Here is a 25,064-nt window from a genome sequence, read left to right as displayed (position 1 = left end):
TCTACTGAGGCACCAGGCAGTGTAGACAGTATCCCAACTCTGACGATGAGCTAAGTGAGGTGGAGCTGGGTGCTAGGTTGTTCACTTATAGCACTGTTGTGGCCAGGGGGGCTCAGGGCAGGGGGCGGGGGGAGCACGAGTGTGATGGAAGCTTCCAGAACATGCTTGGGAAAATGCTATTCTGGTCCAATCTCCTCATTTTTCAGGTGAAAGAGATGGAACCCAGAAAGACTATTACTTGCCCAGGGTCACAAGCCCTTTTCACTCTTTCATGACAGTAGATTTCAGATCTCCTGACTCTTAATCCAGATTTGTTATTTTTTTCAAGTCCAGAGAAAAGAAAACTACTCAGGAGATCAGGGTGTGGGGTTGAGTAGGATTCCTAGGGAGAGATTAGGAAGTCTGAGATGGAGGAATTTAGGAATGACAAGCTATGGGAGAACCTCCGGCTTTTTAGAAAAACTGAAGGTTGTTATTCATTATTATAATTAATGATGATAATGATAAAGGTAATAATTGCTAACATTTGTGTACTTTCTTGGAGCCGAGCACTGTGCCAGGTGCTGTACCTGTATTATCTCCTTTAATCCTCACACACCTCTGGGAAGCAGGTCAGTACTAACATAACCCTGTTTTACCGATGAGAAAACTGAGGCCCAGGGTGACCCAGATCAGACTTCAGAATCAGAATCTTTAGGGGAAAAACAGGAGAGAATCCATAAGCAAGTGATCAGGAAATGGTGGGATCGGGCCAACAGGCCCCTGGAAAGTGTTAAGAACAGAGACAAGATGAGGGAGAAAAGAGCTGGAACAGAGGAGAGCACTGGGGGGGCAGCTAGAAGGTTCTGGTCAAGAGCGCAGAGTGAGGTGCAGTGTGCGCGGAACAAAGGGACCTCTGTGAAGTGGACGCTGATGTCTGTGGGGAGGGCAGCTCTGACCTCAGGGCAGAAACACAGACCTGGGCTCAGGAGGAATGAAGCAAAAATTCCTGTAGAGTGTGTGTGCGTGCGTGCGTGAGTGTGTGTGTGTGTGTGTGTCCTCCTCCTACACACATCCCTCAGAAGCGACTGCTGTAAGGGAGAGTGTGTCCTCAAACCAGCTCAGCCTGGGTCGTTGCGTGGAAAAAGAATGAGAGGTCTGATCGAAAGAGAAACCAAAACCTGGGAAGACAGGGAAAGCCATGACTGATGTGTTGCCCCAGTGTCTGACCGCGGAACCTCAGGAGATGCCCTCCCACGACACACCTGTTTGACGGAGAGCCGCCCGTGCTGTCGTGAGATGACTGTGCGGGGTGTGGATGGGAGCGGATGCACGGAGGCAGCCCCAGTGCACGTGGGCCGAGGTGGATTATGGGATGGGGTGGGGGCGGGGCGGGGCGGGGCTGCCCCGAAGGGCTGCATGGTCTATTTCATCTGATATTTTTCCCACCCCTTCCTGAGGATGATGGATCGTATATGTGAATGGGCTCCTGGATGACTAGTTCCAGGTTGTTCTCATTGGGAACATAAAGTACAGTGGGTTTGGGGTCTACCAGGGTCTTGTGGGCTGGCTTCTATTTTACACACAGTATCCAGGAGATGGCAGATACTAATTCATTGATCCCACAAATTGAGGGTATTGATCTTTTTTTAAACAGTCATTGAAATACTGCATTTCAGCAAAAAGTTAGAAAACATTTACTTAACTCTGCACCAGTGATTGACTAGAATATTGCACAACTATTTTAATGTTGGTTATGAGAACTGTGTAATAACAAGGGTAGATACTTGCATGGGACATTAGGTGAAATGAGGAATATATAAAGGGTATGTGTAGTAGAAGGACTTTTTTTTTTTTAATTTATTTTTGGCTGTGTTGGGTCTTCGTTTCTGTGCGAGGGCTTTCTCCAGCTGTGGCGAGCGCGGGCCACTCTTCATCGCGGTGCGCGGGCCTCTCACTATCGCGGCCTCTCCCGTTGCAGAGCACAGGCTCCAGACACGCAGGCTCAGTAGTTGTGGCTCACAGGCTTAGTTGCTCCGCGGCATGTGGGATCTTCCCAGACCAGGGCTCGAACCCGTGTCCCCTGCATTGGCAGGCAGATTCTCAACCACTGCACCACCAGGGAAGCCCCAGAATGGGTTTTTTAAATGTCATTTCTTGCCACCGGCTGTTTCTCAAGTAACTTTAATTCAAAGTAATCAATATGTCACTGAGACATATTGGGGGGGGCGGCCTGCCCTACATAAAGGGACTCTATCATGTGAAGTTTTGAATATGACTGAACACGCAGAGGAAGCGCACCTGGGAAACCAGTACCAAACCTCTCTTTGATCTTGGTTATCGTATAAGCTAGGCTGACTGCACCCGCAACAGCCTTCAGATGCCCACCACCCTTTCCAAAACAAGAACCGGTTCGGTGAGGTCACCTGCTGGTCACTCCATTTGCATTTGGTGGTCAGTGCTGGTCAGGGTGTAATTCAGCTAAATGAATTTTGCAAATTCCTGGTGATTTTACAGGCAGGAATGGAGGCTGAGAATTTTGAGATTTTAAAAATGCATTTCAGAAATACCATCACGTTAGAGCTTCCTTTCGGTCCCTTGGGGTGGCCACCAAGTAAACAGCTTAATTTCCATCCCAGCTGGAGGTACAGAACGCAGCCTTCACACTCACCAACAGATAAATGTCTCCTGTCCCTGGCAGTGCTTAATGGCTTTTAGTAGAGTTAAGGCTGGGAAGAAAGGAACTGACTTCCTCTTATTGGGTAAAATTGAAACCCCGAGGAGACGATTCCATTTCAGGCAGACCCTTTCCTTCTCAGATGACTCATCCACAGCCCAGCCAACTCCCTTTCAGCTCATTCAGGTAAAATGGAAGACAGAGGCCACCCGACCGGGCAGGCGGTGAGGGGGGCTGGTGAGCTGGGTGTTTGGGGTTTGTCAGCTGAGGATTTGCATTTCTAATAAGGGCCACGTCCTGGGGGGCTGCAGCTCAGTGGCTGCGAGTGTCTTTTTTTTTTTTTTAATATATATAATTTTATTTTTATTTTATTTTATTTTTTTAATTTTCATTGGGGTAAAATTGATTTACAATGTTGTGTTAGTTTCAGGTGTACAGCAAAGTGAATCTGTTCTTCATATACCTATATCCACTCTTTTTTAGGTTCTTTTCCCATATAGGCCATTACAGATTATTGAGTAGAGTTCCCTGTGCTATCCAGTAGGTCCTTATTGTGGCTGCGAGTCTCTTTAGCTCTCTAAGTGCTCTGTTTTGCAGGGACCGAGGCAAGAGTCTTCAGCATGAATAAATAGCTGTGGAGAAGGAGGGGAAAGGGCAGGATAGGGGAGTGAGTACCAGAAGCTCTGAGCCTTTAAAATGGTATTGTAGCAAGACGCAGGGCTCCCTGGGGAAGTCCTCGCCAGCCTTTCCCTCACCGGCCCTTTGTCTATGTAAGAGAAACTTATTAAATGGTGCACTCCAAGATTTTGAGATTTATTGTTATTTCTCCAAAGAGAAGTCAGCAGGCATGTGTATCCCAGCATTATTTATACGGTAGAAAATTAGGAAAAGAAAAACAATGTCCAACAAGAGGTGAATGATAAAATAATTCAACGATTAAATAAATTCATTGTTAAGTAAATAAACAGTAGAAATCCTTAAGTCAACAGCATGTCTATTAAGTAATGTGATTCTTTTCAATGTTAAATGAAAAATGCAGGATACACGTTGTACATAGAGTTTTTATTTAAAAAAAAAAAAGAAGCAAAATGCATAAAACAAAAGACTGTTCTGAAATAAAAAGGAGTAACCACCAAAAAAAATAAAATAAAATAAAAATAAATAAAAAACAGGCACACAGATGGAAACATAGCAAAATGTTAACGCAGTTAATCCTTAGACGTGGAATCAGAGATTATGTTTCCTCTTTTATTTCTAAATTTCCTACAATGGACCTTTTTTTTCTGATCATAGAAGTTAGATGTCAAAGCAGGAAACTATCGTATACACTCGTTTCTTTTTTTCTTTGTTTTCCTTCCTTTTTTAATCTCCTCGCATGAGAACATCAGCCATGCTGTCAGTGGAACCGTCGGTGTTCTGCCCGCCAGATACTGTATTGCTAACAGGAAACAGAAAGCTGCAGGGGTATAAGGACGAGACCCGACGTTCCTAATCCCCCTCACCCATCGTTCCCTCCTCCGTGAGTCCATCTACACACTTCTTGAACTTGTTTATATTTTTAGCTGCTACAGCCTCTTGGGCCCAAGGAGTTCCCTGTGTTTTCCACCCTCTGTGTGAAGTGGCAGAGGCCTGCGCGACAGGTATCCTTAGATGACCTCCTTTAGATTCCAAGGGTCCTCCCTGGTTTTGCATTTCTAGGACTGAGCAAACAAAAGAAGAACCTTGACTACCCATTCGCAATTAACCAAGCACATGAAGAGACAGCATCGATTCTGTAGACTTGTTGAACTTGGTGTTGGAGGAGACCTCAGAAATTGTGTAGGCCAGTGTTTTCCTAAAAGTCCACATAATGGGAGTCAGTATTCCAGAAACCAGTGGAAGTTGTACAGTACCCAGGATACAGTGACACTGGCTGCCTAAAAATATTGTGGTGTGGTAGGGGGTTTGGGGGGTTGTTTTGTTTTCACTCTGGGCTGGAAGTGGGTGACAACGGTTACTTTGTTTTGATCAGAAACTTCAACACTAACACAAATGCTTCGCTATTTTGTTAATGGAGAAACTAATTACTGTATGAGGGACAAAATCTTTTAAAATTGGGGGTGAGAGAAGGTGGACATTGATGGGACTCAGCTAATCTGGGCCCACCTGCGAGGCGGTGAAGGCAGGAATATCCTGGCACGCCTGATGGATGAGAAAATGGACTGGAGAGCAGCTGCCTGACCCCAGCTAAGCAGGCTGGTGCATGGGGGCAGTGGCCGAGAATCCAGGGTGTCTACCTCGAAGACCTGGCCTGCCTCCAGGGCACCCAATCTGCCTGTTTAAACCAAGACCCTGAGTTGTGTTTCCTGTACTGCGAATAATTCAGCAGACTTTGAATTTTTGCTCCAAATGTGATCTTTCTTTCCAGACTCAGTCCTGGGTCTAGAAAATGATTATTGTAATTGCCTTTCTAGATCCTCCCATATTTCCCAGCTGTGGAATACTGACTCGCAGGTTCAGAAGATTCCAGTAGGAAAGTAGGTGGGCTCTGGAATCCGACAGCCTGGGTTCAAATCCTGCCTCCCCCACCCACCAGACCACGATCCCAGGTGTAACTTCTCTGAGTATCAGTTTTCCCAACTGTAAAATGGGAATAACGATAGTATCTGCCATAAGGGTCATTGCGAGGATTGAACAGCGTAATGAATGAAAAGTGCTTGCCCGGTTCCTGGTGCCCAGTACACACTCAGTAAAGATGAGTTGTCACCTTCAGCACCATCGCTGTTATTATCAGTTTTCCATGGAAAGACCACAGCCAGGACCCAGAGCCAGCTTTGAACCTATTTTGCTTGGCTGGACCAGGGGCATTCACTCTGCTGGCTGTGTTATTTGCTTTATCCTCCAGGGGAAAACAATCCGCCAGTTCCTTATTCACCTGGTACCCATTTTAAAGGCCCTGAGAACTGACGTGGTATGATCAAGGTCACACTGCTCCTAGGGGCAGTGGGAGAAATTTCCCGTCTCTAGAGCTCTTCCCTCTTCAGTGCCCTGTTCCTTCTGGACACCTCCTTGGATCCTCCAGACCAGAAGAGGGAGAAACAGGAGAAACAAATGACCAGATCCTCGGGAACCCTAGTTTGGATCGCTGTTTCCTGCGCGCCTGCCACTTGCTTAGGGTCTTCCCTTATTCAGTAGATGTCGGTGCCGCTTTGGGTGGAGCTGATGCTTCCTGTTTCACTTTCCTCCCCTCCTGACTGTGAAGGAACCGCCAACCCCACCTGAGAGCCTCGGTCCCTGGGGTGGATGATAGACACGCTGGGGGCCTGTAGGAGGGCCAGGAGTCGGCTGGTGGCTTCTGGCTGGTTTGAAGCCCTTGTCCCCACTATGCTCGCCCCATTGGGGCGTTACAGGAATTCTCTGAGGCACGTGCCCCCGTGAAAAGGCCCTTCCAGGTCTCTAAGGCCCCTCTGACCAGAAGCCCCCCTACCTGAATCAGCCAGTTCCTGAGCACACTTTTGAGATGTAGACATTCTGGGGCCACAAAGCTGAACGAGCTTTACTTCCTGCCTTCACGGGTGGGGAAAGTCAGGCCCAGACTCTGAGCCGAATGACCGGGGATTCTTGTACCCACAGGGTTTTGGGGGCCGGTGTTCCAGGCAGAGCGACGCCCGAGCAAAGGCACTGAGGTGTGACCTTGCACTTGTCGTGGAGCTGAGCGCTTCCTTGTTCTCCAGTTGCTTTGAGTGTGTTTCTTCTGCCCCAGCTAGATGGTAAGTGCTTCTAGGCAAGAGGTCATAGTGAGCCCTGCTCCTTCTTCTCTAGCCCCTGTGCTTGGGGGGGGTGATGGGCAGCTTGGAAAGCACCTTCGCCTGAGTCGTCAGCTGCTGACCTGCTCAGCAGCTTTGTGACATCAGATTTTATCCCCATTTTACAGATATGGCAACTGAGGCCTTGAGAGGGTGACTTGATGGCTCAGCTACTCAGTGACTGAGCCTGGATTTGCACTCAGGTCTGAGGCCTGACTCCAACTCCTCCCTAGATCTCACCCTCATGGTCAACACTGAGGGAATGCGCGTGGATTCGGTGCTCGGCGCAGAGAGAGATGCTGAGAGGGAGGGAGCACGTGAGCATGAGCCTGTGGGGCTCGGTGGAAAGGGCGCTGGCTCTGGAAGGGAGACCCCTGGCTCAAGTCCCAGCTCTTCCAAGCATGAGCTGCATGGACTTAGAATAGTCACTTCTCTTCGGGGCTCAGTTTCCCTGGCTGGAAAATGAGAAGATGGTAGGAGATTCCATCTCATAAATCTATAGAACTATGAAAACTTTGGTCTTCAGTGCTTTCTTACAGCTCAGCGCCCCCAGCTCTGCCAGGCCTGCACTCCCAGTCCCTTCCCAGGAACCCCCATCCCTGGGTCTCTTCCAGCCTCTGTGCTCCCCTCTCCCCAACAAACCGACCTCTAGCTCAGTGGCGTCACCTGAGGAGCCTGTTAAAATGCTGACTCCCAGGCAACATCCCAGAACCTGATGACTCTGAGTCCCTGGGAGATGGGCCCAGGAACCTGCATTTCTCCTCTAAACACTCCCAGGAAATTCTGCTCATCAGCTAGACTTGGCAGTTATTGCTGAGCTCAATAGTTCTTCAACTTTGGCAGCCATCAGAGTCACGGGGCGGGGCGTGAAATGACTGGGCCCCATACCCAGAATTTCTGATTCAGTAGTTCAGAGGGGGGGTCCACAAATGCGCACTTCAGACAAACTCCCAGGTGATGCAGGGAACCACACTTGGAGAACCACTGCCCTAGCTCATTTCCCGAGCCAGCCAGCAAAGGCGTCTTTACTCGTGGGCGACGGCCGGGGTGCAGCAGTCCTGTCAGCACGTGAACTTTTAACAGAGACCTTCGAAATTATTGAGATATTATAATAACAGCTACCATTTATTTAGTATGATACGCGCTACCTGCCAGGCCCTGTGCTAGATATCTACGATCCATGTCTCATTATTATATAGGGTTTGCAGATTCAAAAACCAAGGATGAGATTAAGTGATCGTCTAAGATTGCAGTTGCTACAAATACCACCAGGACTTCCTAGAGGAAAGCTTGGGCTACTTTCTTTACCCCACGAGGCCTGTCTTTGCTGTCTCTGCCTGGAGTGTCAGGAGAATTTCCAGCCAGGTTCAGAGAGGGGTCACCACCCAGGTTGGGGGTGGGATTTTTGGTTGGAGGAGGCTTTCATTAGTTCCCCACAAATTGTACCCTGCTGGTGGTGGCCCTTGGCTCACACCCGCGGGACAGCCTGCTTGCTGCTCGTCTCCTTGTTTCACCCACTTTAAAGGACCCCTCGTGTAAGCGGGGACCGTTGCAGCTCTAGCAGGCTGAGCTCCCGGGGTAAAAACAGTGGTCTGCTGCTGGATCCCAGCCTGCTGGGGTTCTGCGTGGGTTCTGGCCTGGCCAACGTTCTGTTTGCCTGTAAGCGCCCTGGAATAGAACTGTTGGTGCCAGATCCCAGGGAACAGATAGAAATGGAGAAGGTTGAGTCATGACTTCAACTCTCCCAGCTGGTGCGTCTTAGTGGGGTAGCTTCTTTCCCTCTAACATGTGAAAGTTGGCCTGTTGTTTAATAGGAAGCTCATTGATTTGTGCAAACGTATAAAACACAGAGTAACTAGGAAATACAAGTGGCCATGAGGGCTTTTTCCACACTTAGCTCTTTAATCTTACCATTCGCCAACACAGACACACACACACACACATACAACACAGATCATGCTTGTGTGTGTGTGTGTGTGTGTGTGTGTGTGTGTGTTGTTTTGTTTTGTTTTCAGTTATTTTTATGTCTGACAGGGATCTCAAGTTTTTCAAGCCATCCATACCTTTCGGGCGGCATCTCCTACTTCTACCTGTTCTCTTCCCTCTGCAAAGAAAAGGAAGGAAGGGAGGGAGGGACGGAGGGACGGGACGGAGGGAGAAAGGAAGGGAGGGAGGGAGGGAGGAAGGGAGGAGGGAATAAATGAAGAAACTGCCCTCAAACACTGATCCATTGGCGTGGCCAGAGTCCTCCATACAGTGGCTTCGGAGTGCTACCCTTTCTGTTTTAAGAGGACAGACGTGCATAGGTCCTGCACAAGCTCTGTCCGCACCCTTGAAGGCAGCTTGGTGGAGACTACTGACATTGGAATTGGCGTCGAAAGTCAATAGCTCTAGTCCAGGATCTGCCACTCAACCATGCCACCTTCCCCCAGCCTCCCATGGCCAGTCTGACTTCCCCGTCTCCTCAGGGAGGTGGTGATAGCAAAAGAGATCATGGATCTGAGAGCATCACTCCAGTCTGAGAGCTGGATGAAATTCTAGGAATCTAGATGTTTTACTTTACCAATGAGAAACCCGAGGCCCAGAGAGGGGAGGTAACTTGCATGAAGTTGCACAGCGAGTTTTGGGGCACTAGAGAACTGACAGTAGAAGGAGGGTATTGCCCTGGTGGTCTTGTTGCTATTTCCTTCTGGGTGATTGTTTTGCAAACAGTGAGTGAAGTGACAGGAAAACTTCTCTGGGAGTCTCTCTGGCCAGAGCACCTTCTCTGTCTCTCTGTCTGTCTCTCAGACACACACAGACACATGCATGCACACACACATTTCTCGGTGTAAATAACAAAAAGGCAGTGACTACCCTTTACAGGAGAGACTTATACTCTTTTTCACTGGTTATGGGGAAACCTGTTGGGCATCATCTAACTCTGCAAGATAGAACGTAAGACTTGGAAGAGTGAAGCTTGAAGTTAAGGAGAATCTACTGCCCAAAATCCCTTGCAACCATAGGGCTTGGTTGCCTTGTACTTGCCTAAACCCCCAGCTCCCAATTATCCCTATTCCCCTTTCACAGATAGACACATTCCTGGTTCTGCTGCCCACAACACACATAGGGTAGAACAAAAGAACGTGGGCTATTAAAATAGAGGATTGGACATTTCTCATTAGCAGTGTGCCCTTGGGTAAGTTACTTAACCTCTCTGAGCTTCACCTTCCTCGTCTGGACAATTATAACACCTCTTAAAGTTGTTGTAAACATTAACAAAGGTAAAGCATTAAAAGTGCTTAATACAGGGACTGGTACAAAGTAGGGGCTTAATAAACGTTATCTGCTGCTACTGCAAATGTTGGAGAGATGTTGAAGATCACATTCTTGCATCATTTTTGTGAGAGAATGAACTGGTTCATCATTTAAATGAGATCTCTCTCTAGGCCTCTGGCAATCTGACTGCATAGTTAAAACTTTGATTTTCTGCCCCGGGAAGAACAAATATTGTCCAGGTTTTAAGCACACCATAGCTGGGCTGTTATCTTTGGAATACCAAGATGCTGGCATGGTAGTTTTCAGTACTACCTTGTGCATATAAATATCCTTATATCTGAAAAGGATATAAAATTGCAAACAATAAAAGATATCAATGAACTGGAAACCATGAAAACAAGAGTCAAAACACAAAAGCCCAATTATAATGGAATAGAGGTTACCCTGTACTGCATTTTCTGGTTTACAGTTTTAGGTATTCCCCACCCCTAGTGGCCTCACAACCGTCCTGGAAGGTAGGTTTGATTCTGCCCACTCCTCGGGGGAGAGAAGACGGTTTCAGGCTGATGCTGAGTGGGAGAGACAGTCAGGAGTCGCATCACACTGGGCCTTGTAGGATTTGGTAAAGAAATTTGGATTGTTCTGAGTTCAGTGGGCTTAAGCAGGAAAGTACTGCAATCTTATCTACATTTTTAGAAGATCTCTTGGTAGAGAGGGGAGAGAGCAAAAGTGGAACCAAGGAGGCCACTTGGGAGGTGGCTTTGGAAGTTCAGGCAAGAAATGATACAGCCCTCACGGAGATAAAGAGAAGGTGGGTCAGAGAGTGGAGGTCACAAGATGGCCTTAGGGTGGGTTGGCTGTGGATGTTGATGAAGAGGGAGAACCAAGGATGGCTTCCAGCTTCCCAGTGGGTTGATGGGCGGTTGATGGTGGGGACGTCTGCGGAGGAACAGGGTTCAGAGGTGGCGGGGAGGGGCGAATCAGGGGCTCTACTTGCATTTGTTTTTGGAAGGAGGGTATCTTATTCCAAACATTGGGCCTTCTGATGGCAGAGAGCAGGTCGGATTCACTCGCTCCTGGGCATTGAATAAATGCTTTATGTGAGCTGGGTGCACTCAGGTCCACCCCCGGGCAGCCGGTCTGTGAAAAATGCCGCCGATGGCAAGGTGCTGTGTTCCTTCTGCCGCCAAGGAACCAGAAAGCCATTAATGACCCCTTCTGAGAACACTGGGCCCCGTACAAGAAACAAACAAAAACCCCCCGATGTCCTGCCTTCTCGTGTTTCAGGCTTTGGGTAACTTTTTCTTTTGCCAGTCTCCACGGGATCTTTCCTCTGCTGATGTTTGAAAGTGATGCTTTTTTTTTTTTTTAATGTTGTACTCAGGCCTTAAATAACCTTTACCCTGAGGTAGATGAAGCCTAGTAAAATGCTAATAACATCGACAACAATAATGAGCTTTGGTGGAGTGTCATTTAATTAAAAGACCTCTTTTATATGCACTATTTGATTTTAGCCTCCAGGCAATCTCTGAGGTGAGGTAAGCAGCATGTTAAGCTCTGAGAGCCAGAGGACTACAGTAGCCAAGAGCGTGTAAAAGTGAGGTAACTATGGCATGGCTAGGTTAAAAGAGTTGAGGTCCTTGGAACGGGGCTGGCCGGTGAACAGTAGCTGTTGTTGTTTGTATGGTTAGTTTCTAGATAGAGAAACTGAGGCACAATGAAACTGCGTCGTACACGCTCAGCAGCGGAATCAACTCCGAGCTGTGTAGGATGTGCGGTGTTTCTGGATGCCACGCTCAGAAGGGATCTGAAGTGATGTTCGTTAGGCGGGAAGGCTGCTGCCGGGCCTGGATCCCTTTGAAAGTCTCCTCTCCCATCTCCCCCTTCTCTCCCTTGCAAGTCTCCATCCCCCGTGAGGTGGGTTGAACACACCATCCGGGACCGCTCGGAGCCTGTCCCCTCCTCCCTGCCTCCTGCCCCAGTGCCCCCTGCCACTCATCTTCCCGTGGGCCCCATTCTTCGAAGCGGGGTTCAGAGCCGCCTCCCACTCCTCCTTCCCTGACCCCCGCCCTCACGGCACCCTTCTCCAGTGGAGTTCTGCATCGAAGCCATCCCGGATCCCCACCTCTACCATCCCAGGTGACTCCGCAGGTGTGAGTCTTGGCTCCCCCATTGGGTAGAGGGAGACAGAGGCCTTGCCTTGTACCTTGTGACTCTCCCGCTCCCCTGTGCCTGGCCAGGGCCACGCCCAGAGCGGGTGCCATGACATTACACAACTGACTTTTAGAAAACAATAAAAATAATCATGCCCAGGACCCACCTATGCAAAGGGGTGGTGCGTTCACCCAGGTCGTCCCTCTGGGAAGTTTACCCCTTATTCCCAAGGTGGCGCCCTGGCTCGGAACCTCCGAGACGCCCGAGAACATTCGAGAACGTCCCCCGACACCACACTGTTCTCCTTGGTGTTGGCAAATCTCGGCCCTTTGAGGGTGGCTCCACGGCTCCCATCTGTGGAACCAGGACAGTGACGCCCCTTAGAAATACAGTTGCCGGGGAAGGGTGGTCTGAATCAGGGGCAGTTAAACGATAATGTGCCCAGTTTTACGCGTTGCCTTGTAACCTGACTCTGAAGACAGCTCCAGAGGAGGGCTTCCACACATGTCTTGGGCGTCGTGGAGATGAAAGTGCAGGCTCTGCCATGGGGACCTCGTTGGGATAGTGGTTCGCTTTGGGCGGGGTCAGTTCTGTGACTGTGTTTAAAATTTGTCCTCAGAGAGGAATGAACGAGTGAGCGTGTGTTTGATCGGAAGAACAATGTGTGTTGTTGTGCTTGTGCACGTGTGTGCCTTAGGGGAGAGAGCGGGGGCCTGCTGAGCCCCCTGGGCCCCCAGAGGCCAGCCGGCCCGGGGGAGACGGCCCTGTTTTTGAAGCAGCCATAGCGCTTATCCCTTTGCCTCTTGCCTCCCTTTGCCCCCAAGCCCCCAAATTTGTTTCAGCCCGCTGGCTCCCTCCGCTGACCTGAACGTAATGATTGTATTCTTCATAAGTAGAACAACACCCCTGCCCCCGATTCCCACCCCAACCCCGAAACTAACTGCCCTCCCCTCATTAGGTGCTCTAAGGACGCGGTTCTGTGTGGGAAGAGGCCTGGGCCCTCTTCACAGGCCCTGTTTGTTGCAGGTCCCACCGTCCATCTCTCTTAAAATGATGAAGCTTTGACAAGGCAGGAGGTGGCGGGGAAGGAAGGAGGGTGTTTTCCCTGGATTCCCAATATTTGGGTTTTGTCCGGTAAAATATTTTCCCGGGCATCGGCGGGAGAGGAAATGGACAATCTCTGTTTCTTCAGAGACTGATTTTAGCTGCTGGCAGAGGTTCAGGGGCGGCCGGTGTACCCTGCCCCGGCACCCCTCCCTTTTCAGTCCTCGTGTCCCTGGTGGGGAGGAAGCCAAGAGGTTTTCAGTGTCAGTGTCACAGACAGAGGAGGCGGTTGTGAAATCCAGATCATATGCCGCTCCTGAGTGACTGCTGTGGGTCCTGGTGCCACTGAAATCTGTTGACTGAGGCCGCCAGCCCGCCAGGGTGTCTCTGGGGCCACTTGTACATGGACCCGGCAGCTGTAAACTGGAATCACCAGACTGGATGGGATTCCCAGCAGAGCCCTGGATGCATGCGGTGGCTGCCAAGGGGCATTAGAGGGTCTGGACAAGGGCCTGTCTGGGTTTTCCAAAGTGGAGAGGTGGGGATCGAGAGTGGGAAAGGCATCCGGCCTCCCTGCTAGAGACTCAAGGGAGCCTGGTACTGCTATTCACCAGCTGCGTTCCTTGGCGTGGCCTTGAGCCTCTGATCTCCATTTCCTCCTTGGAGACACAGGGTGAACAATACCCACCTACCGAGTGAGCCGCTCTGGAGGCAAACATTGCCAGCTGTGCTACTTGCTTGCTGTGTGACTTTGAGCAAGTTACTTTACATCTCTGTGCCTGGGTTTCCTTGTTATGTTGGTTTCCTGTGATTGCTATAACAGAGGACCACAGACTTGATGACTTAAAACAACAAAAATTTGATCTCTCACAGTGCTGGAGGCCAGAAGTCCAAAATCAAGAGTTAGCAGGACCCTGCTCTCTCTAAAGGCTAGGAGAAAATCCTTCCTTGCTTCTTCCAGCTTCTAGAAGTTGTTGGTATTCCTTGTGGCTGCATCACTCCCATCTCCACCTCTGCCTTCACATCACCTTCTCTTCTGTCTGTGGGTTTCTTCTCCAGGTGTTTCTTATTAGGCTACTTGCCATTGAACTCAGGGCCCATTTGGATAAGCCAGGGTGATCTCATCTTGAGATCCTTTACTTAGTTACACCTACTAAGACTCTTTTCAAATAAGGTCACATTCGCAGATTCTGGGGACTAGGACATAGACATATCATTTGGGGGGGAGGGGCACAATTCAACCCACTACACTGGTTTATTAAATGAGGATGATAATGGAGATTACACAAGTTTATACGTCTAAAGTCCTTCGAGCCGTGCCTAGCACACAGCAAACACTCAGTGTTTGCTTTTGTCATAATCCTCACCAAGCCATCATTTCATAATCACCATCATCATCACCACCATCACCATCGCTACCACCATCACCGCCATCACCATCACCACCATCACCACCCCCATCACCGCCATCACCATCACCACCATCACCATCACCATCATCACCATCATCCCTAACATCTGTGAAGAGACTTCCCAAACTGAACACGTCTAAAATTAACTCTTGACTCTCATTCTTCAACTTCTCAGTAAATAGTTACCTCTGTTTACTCCATCCTTTAAATAATCCTGGTTTCCTCTTTTTCTCTCACACCTCATTCCATCTGTAAGTCCTGTCTATTCTGCCTTCAAAATATATCCCCAGTGTGACCACCATCTTTCAGTACCACCACGTTGCACCCCTCCAGGGGACGCCCTTCCCATTCTGGCGGCTGTGAATGGCACGTCTGGAGTCATATTCAGCACCGTGGTGCTGCTTCCTGCCACCTCCACCCCCGTCCCCCAGTTGAAGCCCCATCGTCTCTCACGTGGGTCACTGCAGTCACCGTTGGTTGTCCTCTCAGCTCGTCCCTTAGCTGCCGCCCCTCCCTCACTTCATGCACACACCCCTGACTGTCTCCTCTCCTCACAGCTGCTTCTTAAAAACACAGGTCAGATTGTCACTCGCCTGCTCCAAACCCTCCAATGGTTCCCCCGTCTCACTCAGAGCAAAAGCCAAAGTCCTTATGGTAACCCCCAGGCCCACGTGATCCCCTTCCTCTCTGCCACCAGCCTTGAACAAAACGCACCCACACCCACACCCACACACACACACTTGCATTTGCGCTTGCTACTTTCTCAGCCTAGAACACTGTTTTCCCAGCTACCTTTGTGGTTTTCTGCCTCATTTCATTCAGTCTGTGCTTAAAAGACACGCTGTCACGGAGGCCTTCCCTGCCCACCGCAGGGTCATAGCTCAGCCGGCATCCCCACACATCTCCATCCTCTCAACCTGTCTTTTTCAAGGCACAGCTCGCTACGTGGCGCCGGATGTTTATTTGCTTGTGGCATTGCGCGCTTTCCCCCATCACACTCGAGTCTGTGAAGGGAGGAACTGTGTCGTGATGGCTGCTGGGTCCTCAGCCCCAAGCACATGTTACGCACATGAGAAGCACTTTCTGGACGAGGGAATGATTACGGGCCGGGCTCTGGCTTTGCAGGCATCCTCCTGCTCTCCCAACAACCAATGACATCAGTGTTGTCACACCCTCATTTTGTCCGGGGCACAGAGACAGTAAATAAATGTCCTGGGCTACCCAGCGAGGGAATGGCAGAGCACGATCTGAGCCAGCTAGTCTCCTGCCAGAATCCACTTTCCGAATCACCATCTGTCATGAGACAGAAATGAGAGACTGTGGTGACAGACCTTTGGAAACGGAAACGCACGACATGAATGTACCAGGACGACGATAGCCGAGCCCAGCACGTCTAAGCTGATTGCTCCAAATTGATCTGGGTCTCCTTCCTGTTTAATTCTTTAAATTGTGAGAGCTCTTTTTGCTGCCTCCCCTGATGGTACAACATGAGGGAGTAAGAAGGGTGTCCATGAGGCACTATTGCTCTATTCAGTTACTGTCAGACTTCAGTGGCCCGGAATGTTCTGGAAATGGGGCATGCAGGCTGCGTGAATGTGTCCTTTATTCCAAAAACAGGTCAGTCCATCCGCCTTTAGTAAACATGGTGTGTTGATAAGAATCAAATATTTCAGTGTGGGACCATGCAAAGATGCACTCTCAGCTCTGCCACTGAGATAACCTGTGCCCTTAAATAGTAATAGTACCTCTTATTCCCTGAGTCTTACCAGGTGTTAGAGACATTCCAAGTGCTTTATGCATATTAACTCATTTAGTTCCCCAAACCAATCGTGGGAGTAAGTACTCTTATTAACCCCAGTAATCCTAGTCACAGAAACACAGAGATGTTGAATAACTTGACCAAAGTCACACAGCTCATGATCGGCAGAGCCGGGATGTGAACGCAGGCCGTATGTCTCCTGAGGATGGGTTTTAACCAGCCCTCTTTTGTGACTCTGAGCTTCACCTGTAAATTGTGGGGAATGCATTCAATCATATTTTCAGCTTGAAAAATCTATGCTTGTAAGGCTGAGAACTTGGTAGTAGTTTTGAGTCATTGGTATGAGTGCAAGAAGTATAGGTGCCTGGGGTGCAGCAGGATCAAGGCTATCACAGGAAGGTCCACGATCCGGGCTTCGTTTCCATCAGGTTCTCTCTTGTGTCTTGCTGTCCTCTCATCTGCTACTTTTCTTGCCTTGATTGTTTGCAGAAATAAGAGCCCACAGGTGCTCATCTACCCCCAGACATCTTTCCCCTCTGTGTGATAAAAAAAAATATATATGAAACCCATATGGTCCTCTGGTGTTGATTAACTTTAAAAGCACTCTCACATCTCTGTTCTCACTTGATTCACATAGAGACCCTGTGTGGACAGGCAGGGAGAGTCCCATTTTACAGATGAGGAAATAGAGGTTGAGAAGGCTGATCTCAAGGTTGCATTTATCTCCTCCTATCTCCTATGAGTATTTCCTGGGTCCTTCCTCAGGGTTTTTCTTACTTCACTGTAATAATCTTAGCAAACAGAGTCTTCAATGGCTCCCAGCCACCTCCTACACTGTTGTCACCACTAGATTAGTAATAAATTCCTGTCAGAATGATGGCCATCCTTTACTGAGTACCTTTGATGTGCCAGGAACTGTGCTAGGGGCTCTTCACGTTTTACATCCTTCTAATCCCCACAATACCCCTTTGAGATATATAGCATTATGACTCCCATTTCACAGATGAGGTGCCTGAGACCACACAGCCCCAGGGCGACACGTGCATATAGTCACACAACGAGGAGGTGGTAAAACCAGGTTCTGCACGCATTGACACAGATTGTCCGATGACCCCCTCCCTGGTTAAAGCCTACCGGGACTGCTGGTCATGACTCCTGGACAGGACAATGTCCAAACTCCTTGTCGTGGTGTGCAGCGCCTCCCTGTGCCCACGGCACCTACCCTCCAGCCCACGTCCTAGCCCCTCCACCTTCACTCTCAGCCGCACTCAACCACCAGCTGCTCCCTGCTCAGGCCATGCCCTTGCTCTGGACCTCGCCTCTCTGCTGCCCTCCTTGGAATACACACTCCTTCCCCTTCTGACTGGTGATTTCCCATCCATCCTCCATGCACCAGGCCAAAGCCGCCTTCTCCTTCTCCATGCAGCCTCCTCTGACCCACCATCTCCCATGCCCTTCTCCCTGCCCAGTGTCACTCTGCCCCAGGGCACCCTGAACCACACCCCATTGGAGGGACAAAGGACAGCAGGGAGCAGTGTGGCTTGCGGAAGCACCGGACAATGTGTGCCCCGCCTAAGAGCATTCTGATTCCTTGTGGGGTTTTTTAAAACACACGCCAGCCCAACAAAACAACTTTGTGGCTGGTGTTTGAACCATGGGCCGCCAGTCTGAGACTCTTGGGAGCTCCTCGGGATTCTTGTGCTTCTCTCCATTGTCAGTACGTAAATGAGGTAGGGAGGGAAGGAGGGGAGGAAAGAAGGAAGAATTTACCTTCCTAGACGTGGCAATTTGGCTTCCGTAAAACATGGTGTATTAATTAGTCTGCTCAAGCTGCCATAACAAAATACCATAGATTGGGTGGCTTAAACATCAGAAATTTGTTTTCTTACAGTTTCTGGAGGCTGGAAGTCCAAGATCAAGGTTCCAGCCAATTCTGTTTCTGGTGATGACTCTCTTCCTCGCTTGCAAATGGCCACCTTCTTGCTGTGTCCTCACATGGCCTTTCCTCGGTGTGTGCACTCGGAGGGAGCAAGCTCTCTGCTGTCTCTTCTTATAAGGACACTAATTATATGGGGTCAGGGCCCCATTGTTATGACTTCATTTAACCTCCCTTAGAGGTCCCACCTCCAAATACAGTCACACTGGGGGTTAAGGCTCCAACATATAAATTTGGGGAGTGGAGGACAAGCATTCGGTCCATAACACATGGCATTCCAGATCATTCAATCCACAAGTCTTTGCTGTGTCCTCACTATGGGGATTCTGAAAACATTGAAGGCAAACAGCAGAGTCCAGCAGTCAAAAGCACGAGCTTTCATATCAGGCAAATTCAAGTTTGATACTTAGCTCCACCACTTACTGGCCAGGTGACCTTAGACAACCTACCCAGATTCCCTGAGCCTTGCACTCCTCGCTGTGACAGGAGGACAATGACACCAACCACACAGGGTTTGTATGAGGGTTGAGCAAGATCCACGCACATCCACCCCGCCCAGCAGCGTTCATGACCGCCCCGGAGACACAGTTACTGAGCACATCCTCTGTGCTAGGCTCTCTGCTGGGTGCTGGGGAGCCGGTGGTGAGCAGGACAGAGCAGATCCCTTGTTCTCATTCTTCCTTGAAGAGCCAGATGATAAACAAGGAATTATGGGATCAGATAGCAAACACGTCAGTCATTTGAGAATGGGACATGGGCCGTAAGGAAATAAAAGAAGCAGAAGGCAGCAGGGGAGGAAAGGCCTCTCACTGGGGAGGTGACTTTGACAAGAAGCTGAGGTCCATTCAAAGGCTCGGGGCGGAGTATTCCAGGCGGGGGAGTAGCAATCACGAAGGCCTGAAGGTGGGCACCCTCGGTGCCCGCAGTATTCATTCTGATAGCTGTGGTCCTATTGCACGTGGTCCCACCCTCAGAGGCCACCGCCCTCGGGGGACACAGGACCTCTGCCCAGCCCTCCAGGGAGCAGGGCCCAGACGAAGCCGGCTTTCAGAGGGGAGCAGCGCCTTGAGGGCTGGAGTGCTGGGAAACGGACAGCAGCGCAGGAGGAAGATGTGGCGTTTGGTGGTGGGGCGGGGGCGGGGAACGAGCGTCCCGGGGGAGAGGGGAATTTGGTCGAAGAGCCTGGTGTCTGAGGGACCCTGGGAGACTGCCCAGGCCTGAGCCGATTCCGAGAGCAATGCCAGGCCGGGAGCCCAAGGCACCACGTGGATGACCTCAGCGTGAGCTGATAAGGGCAGCAGCCCTCACTGTCACAGCGGGGTGGGCGGGTTGTTCGTTCAGAGAATGTGCTCCCCACTCAAGAGGCAGGGCCCCGGGCGGAAATCCAGCGCTGTGAGTCACAACCAGATGTACGTCTCGTCAGGGAGAGCCATGGCCGCGGAGAACTGGTCATGGTTTCCTGGAAACTTCCTCAGTGTGGGGCAGGGGCACTCTGAGGATAGGTGCCAGCCGGGGCAGAGAGGGGAGACCGTGCTGGGGGGCTGGGCCAGGGCTGCACTCTTGGGACTGTGGCCGAGCTTTCTGGGGCCACTGGGGGCCAGAGGACTAGCTGAGGTCTGAGCCTGATGCCCGTGGACCCGCTGAGGCACGTCTCCCCTTCCACAACGTGCCTGGCATTTCCTGGCCTTCTGACACAGGTCAGCATGCCCCTTGAGGTGTGGATGTGGGAAGAGCAGCTAGACTGGGAGATGGGACCCCTGCATCCTCATCCCGCAAACTTGGATTCAAATCCAAGGACTTGCACAAGCCCAGCTTCTCCAGCCCTTGGTTCTCTCATCTACAAATGGATGGGATAAATTGGGAGCTCTCCAAGGTTCCGCCCAGCTGGACTATTCCGGCAGTTCCTTCATGTTCCTCCCTGTAGATGGGAGAAACTGAGGCCCAAGAGCAAGAGGCCTGATCCAAGCCAGCCCATTTGGAGGTGGGACTGCAGCTCTAGCTTTGGCCAGAGCTGCACCCCTCCCCGCCCCTTGCTCCAGTGTCCTGCCTTCTCTCCCCGATCTTCTCCTTCCTGGACACCTCTTTCCCTCCTTCCCCTCTGCCTGTGCTCCTCACCTGCCAGACATGGAGATTCAGCCTTTCCTGGGGTGGGTGGGTCCCAAGTCAGAACCAAAATGAGAACTCCCAGGGCCATCAGCCGTCTCTTTGTACTCACCGGGATAAGTGGGCAGGACCTCCTCCAGCCAGCTTCTGTCTGAATGCTGCACATCTTCAATCCAACTCAAATGGCACCTCCACCAGGAAGCCTTCCAGATCACCCCAGCCAGAGTCATCACCTAAGCAAGCCTTCCCCATGCATCCCACTTTATAATCTTTCTGGTGCCATTTGTACTTACTTGTATTGTAATTATTTGTGCATACATCATAGCTCCTCTACACAATTCCAAACTCATTGGATGCAGTACCGAAATTGCCTCCATTTTGCCCATGCCTATCACCAGCCTCCTCTTTGACATCTGGTGCGGTGTTTGTATTCTAAGTGTTGGGTAGATATTTGCGGAATAAATGGAGTTTTCCTTCTTCTATGTGAAAGGATTCTTTCCTTTCAGAATGAATGGTCAGATGTGTAAGAGCGTCTGTTCTAGAGCTGCACGGGGTGGAATCTTAGCTCCACCATCTACACACGGTGGGACCTTGGACAAATTACTAACACTTGTGCCTCAGTTTCCTCACTGGTAAAATGAGGATAAGTCATAACCCCCTACCTCACAGGGTGGCTGTGAAGACTAAATGAGTCATGTTTGTCAAGTGCTTGATGTCGTGCCCAGCATAGACTTGATTTAATAAGTGAAGTTGTGAGATTCTGGCAATCCGATATGCAAATTTTTATTTGATTTTTTGAAAAAATATTACACCACCTTGCAGAACTCGAGCTTGGCTTTAGGTAGTTGCCAGATCCTTTCCAATCCTTGCATTCACAGAACCTGCACTGGGTATTCACTGCCATCTGCAGAGCCTCCCCGGCTACCCTGGCTCGGAGCAGGGGGCAGGGAAGGGAGAGAAGAGCCGTCTCTGGCATAACTGCTCGCCAGCTCGGGGCTAGCAGCCACATTAAGCGCTCTTACTCAATTCATGTGACTCGACAAATTTGGAATGTGTTAGGGAGAGAGAGTTTTTCCAGCTATGAGTCAGTACATTTATGCTCTCTCACACACACATTTAAAAATTTTAAGAAGAAAGAGACTTCAGCGAGAATCCTTTATGAGTGCAAAGTGGAAATCTCCGGAAACTGTATTTTGACCCTGAAGGCAAGTAATACTTAAGATATTTAATAAAGGGTTCGAAACAAGAGTCGAGGAGAGAAAACACAGCTAGCTGCCTTTTCCTTCTGTATTCTCAGCTGCTGCATTGCACATAGGAGGACCCGATGTACATGGGTTTATAAAGCACCTCCTGGATTCCCTGATTTATACTCAACATAGTGGGGAAAGAGATATGTAAAAGAAGGGAGGCATAACCAGCATTTATTAAGATCCTATTATGTGCCAGATAATCGGGGCTGGGGTCGGGGTACATGTCCCAAGTTCAAGAGGCAGTGTAGGGAAAAATGGAATGATTGTATTCAGACATGCTTGGGTTCAAACCTCAGCCTACTTTCATAATATTGTCTAAGCCCCTTCTTCTCCCATTTTGTGGATGGCAAAACTAAGGCTCAGAGAAGAGAAAATAATTTGTCTGTGGACACAAAGCTCTTAAATGATAGAAACCATATTCTAAACTGGGTCTGTGAGTCTCCCTATGGTAAAGAAATTTGGGTTAAATTAATGTCCTCAGGGGCTGAGTTTCCCCACCAAGGAGGGAAGCAAAGACACCCACTCTCGGAGATCACATCCGCATATCCTAAGCAGGTACCACTTTCTCGCAGACCAGTCCCTTTAACCACCTCCTGCCACTTGCCTTTGAGTCCCTCCCATTCGGGATTACAAAAAACCTGCTTCTCATCCAGGCTGGTCCTCTCTGCTGTTGTTTACTTTAAAGAAAGAAACCACCACCCGCCCAGAGGGCTTGTATTTCCAGCTCACTTACATCTCTTTTGCAAGGGTTCATTTTCATAGACTCCCAATCTCCAGGGAGCTGTGTCTTTCCCTCGGAAACATGAGCTGTAATCAAAGGTGTATTCATCCCCGCACATCTGCCAGCAGCCACGCCGGAGCCACGGTTCCCCGAGGCCTGACAGAAGGAGGCTCAGGCCAGGTGCCCGGGGAGAATTTTTCCCTACACAAATCAGATTGTCCCGTGGTTGCCCTTTGTAGAGATGGCAGAGTCTCAGGCGGTGCTTCTCAGATTGCTGGAGGACCTGATGGGGCCGGGGGTAAATAAGATTCCACCATCCATTCAACAAACACTACTGAGGGCCACCACGTGCGGAGAACTGCAGACACTGAGAATCCAACTCTTTTGGTGACTTCCCGTCACTCACAGGGATAAAGACGCAGCTTCTTAAAGGCCAGCAAGTCCCTGCAAGAGCCGGCTCTTGCTCTTTCTCTGTCCTGCTTGGCTGTGGCCACTCCAGCCAGCTTCCATTGCTTGGTGACCAGTATGCCTCCTCTGCCTCGGCCCCGTACACACTCGCTCTGGCTTTCTCGATTCTTCCTTCCCCTCTTGGCCAGGTTTGCTGCTGCCTGCCTTTCAGGTCCAGCTCCCCACCCCGCCCCGCCCTCCCCCCCCCCCATCTGCCATATCCTCACATGCTTCTCCTGGCGATCTTGCCACCATTGCATGTGCTTCAGGTAGCACCATCACGCCGCTGGAGTCTCTTATCCAACCCAACTGCAAAGGCAGGGCTCACCTTATGTCCCCAGCACTGGCCCGTAGTCAGTGCCCCATAGTTATTGGAGGAATGAAGAGACAGCAGTGAGCAAATCAGACACTGCCCTGCCCGGTGCTGGGCACATCTTCGTGGAGTGTTGATGGTACTTGACAGTTTTCAGGGGGAAATATTTGGAAACAAATACAGATCAATTCTAGAGTAGAATTCAGTGTCCTGGTGAATGTTCAAGGTGTCGAGCTGCACCCTCACACGTCGGGGAGGTTATGAACTCAGCCTCCTCCATACTCCTGGGGGCGTCTCAGTGGAAGACCAGGTTGGGGGTGGTGGGAGAGGTGGCCCAGTTTGCCAGCAGCTCAAGTCATGGAGTCAAAGTTTAAGAGGCAGCGGGGCGGGGGTGGGAGGGGGAATGGAAAGACTACATTCAATCAGGCCTGAGTTCAAACCTCAGTGCTGGACATTTTACTCTTAAGACACGGGGCAATGTATTTGATCACTCTAGGATGCAGGTTTGTTGTCTGTAAAAGGGGTATATGAACACGTGTTCCTCAGAGTTGCTGTGGGAAAGACAGACAAGCCACGTGGAGGGCCCAGCTCAGCGTCTGGCTCAGAGCAAGCACTCGGGAAGTGGTGGCCTTTGTGCTCGTCATTCGCTGGTCGCTCTTATGAATTAAAGGCTGTTGTTGGTGTCCAAAGTGGAACATTTTCTGGAGCAAAGACAGGCAACTTAAGGCTGCACTTCTGGCTGGCAGAATGATGGCTGCACAGAAGTGGTCTGTAGTTTTCCACCTTCTTTGAGGTTGACCTTCCTCTCTTGTATCCAGTCTGCACTGGCCCTGGCCTGAGTCAGTCACTCCCCAGCACTGTCCTCCACGGGTTCCTCACCCTCTCCTCCATATGAGGCCATCACCTCGGGGCATCATGACCTGTTTACTAGACCCGGAATTTCTCACTCATCTGCTAAACGTTTGCCGAGTGAAAAAATGGACTGGAATAAACTACGTGAGAGGGAGTGACCCTGGGGAAGGGTGTTTTTCTTCTTCTACAGACCGTTAAATCACCGTTCCTCTTTTTCCCCCTGCAGTTGTCTTGCCATCTGGTAGGTTTAAACTAGGCCAAAAGGGAATAGGAGGGACCTGTAGGGAAAATCCTACAGGCAGATTTTTCCTCATTGGGATTTTGCACCATGTGACCATTTTCTGGGGAAATGAGTTCTGAGCCAGGAAATGTGTGCACATTAAGAGCTTGAAGGACAGTGAAAAGCCCTTTACTTCATTAATGCTGCTCGCAATGAAAGCTGCCATTTCCACGTGCAGGAACTGCGGTCGGCACCATGGCATTGGATCCCCCATACAACCCAAGGAGGCAGGTTCTGTTTAGAGCCCCGCTTGGCTGCTAAGAAAACCAAGGTCCCCGGGAGGGAGGTGCTTGGCGTCAGGGCACAGAACAAGCGTGTGAGAGAACCAGGACCAGACTCAGACGTCCTGTCTCCAAGACCAGTGCTCTTCCCCCCATGCTGGTTAGGAAGGATCCAGTGTCTCGTGGGTGATACCGCAGAGCTGAGTTCCAGGATAAACGGGGAAGATGTAACAGATTCATTGAGACTCCCCAGCTCTGAGAAGAATTCACTGTGTGGCCCCAGCCAAGCCCCACTCCACGCCTCTGTGCTCAAGAAGAAGCACCTAGTCAGCTGAGGATAATAATAAGTATTATCAATAATAATAGTAGCTATCATGCCTGATTACATGATTCTAAGTGTTTTGTATGTGTTACCACCCTGGGTCCTACAGGGTAACTCAGGGTTAATTTGGGGAAGAGGGAGAACAGAGCATTGAAGAGAGAGGGTCTAAGATAGCGTAACCATATGGCTGCAGGGGGCATAGTGGGTTCAAGAAGCTTAGGCATCCTTGAGCCCAGAACACAGTGGGGCAAAGGGAGCGGGGAGCAATGAGCAGGGGCCAGACCTCGCAGGCTCCAAGACCCTGGGGTAAGGAGTGTGGTTTTTTTCCTGAGACAAATGGGGCGTTCATTAACTGCTCCCACCTGTACCACCTCTATGTACATTGTCCTTCCTCACATTCAGTTTATTATGTATCTTTCTCCTTTTTTATACCGTGAGTTTCCTAAAGGTAGGGATTGGGTCTTATTTATGTATGTATGTATGTATGTATGTATGTATGTATGTATGTATTTCTTTATGGCTATCTGGTGCTTAGCACAGAATCAGGTATA

The 25,064-nt window shown here is 50.0% G+C and overlaps 1 protein-coding gene across 5 annotated transcripts in view; it reads left to right on the top strand.

Annotated features, from left to right (window-relative positions):
* The window catches only part of ZHX2 (zinc fingers and homeoboxes 2), a 170,685-nt gene that overhangs the window by 42,778 nt on the left and 102,843 nt on the right, over window positions 1-25,064 (top strand). For 2 of the 5 annotated variants that reach the window (XM_036830647.1, XM_036830648.1), the window contains exon 2: window positions 6,269-6,405. The exons of the other annotated variants lie outside the window; for them this stretch is intronic. The gene's annotated coding sequence lies outside the window, so the exon portion shown is untranslated. The remainder of the gene's footprint in view (window positions 1-6,268; window positions 6,406-25,064) is intronic. 5 annotated transcript variants of the gene reach the window in all.

This window comes from Balaenoptera musculus, chromosome 17 (assembly GCF_009873245.2).
Source record: "Balaenoptera musculus isolate JJ_BM4_2016_0621 chromosome 17, mBalMus1.pri.v3, whole genome shotgun sequence".
Taxonomy (NCBI): Eukaryota; Metazoa; Chordata; class Mammalia; order Artiodactyla; family Balaenopteridae; genus Balaenoptera; species Balaenoptera musculus.
Note: the sequence above shows the minus strand (reverse complement) of the source record. Positions and strands in the feature narration are given on the sequence as shown.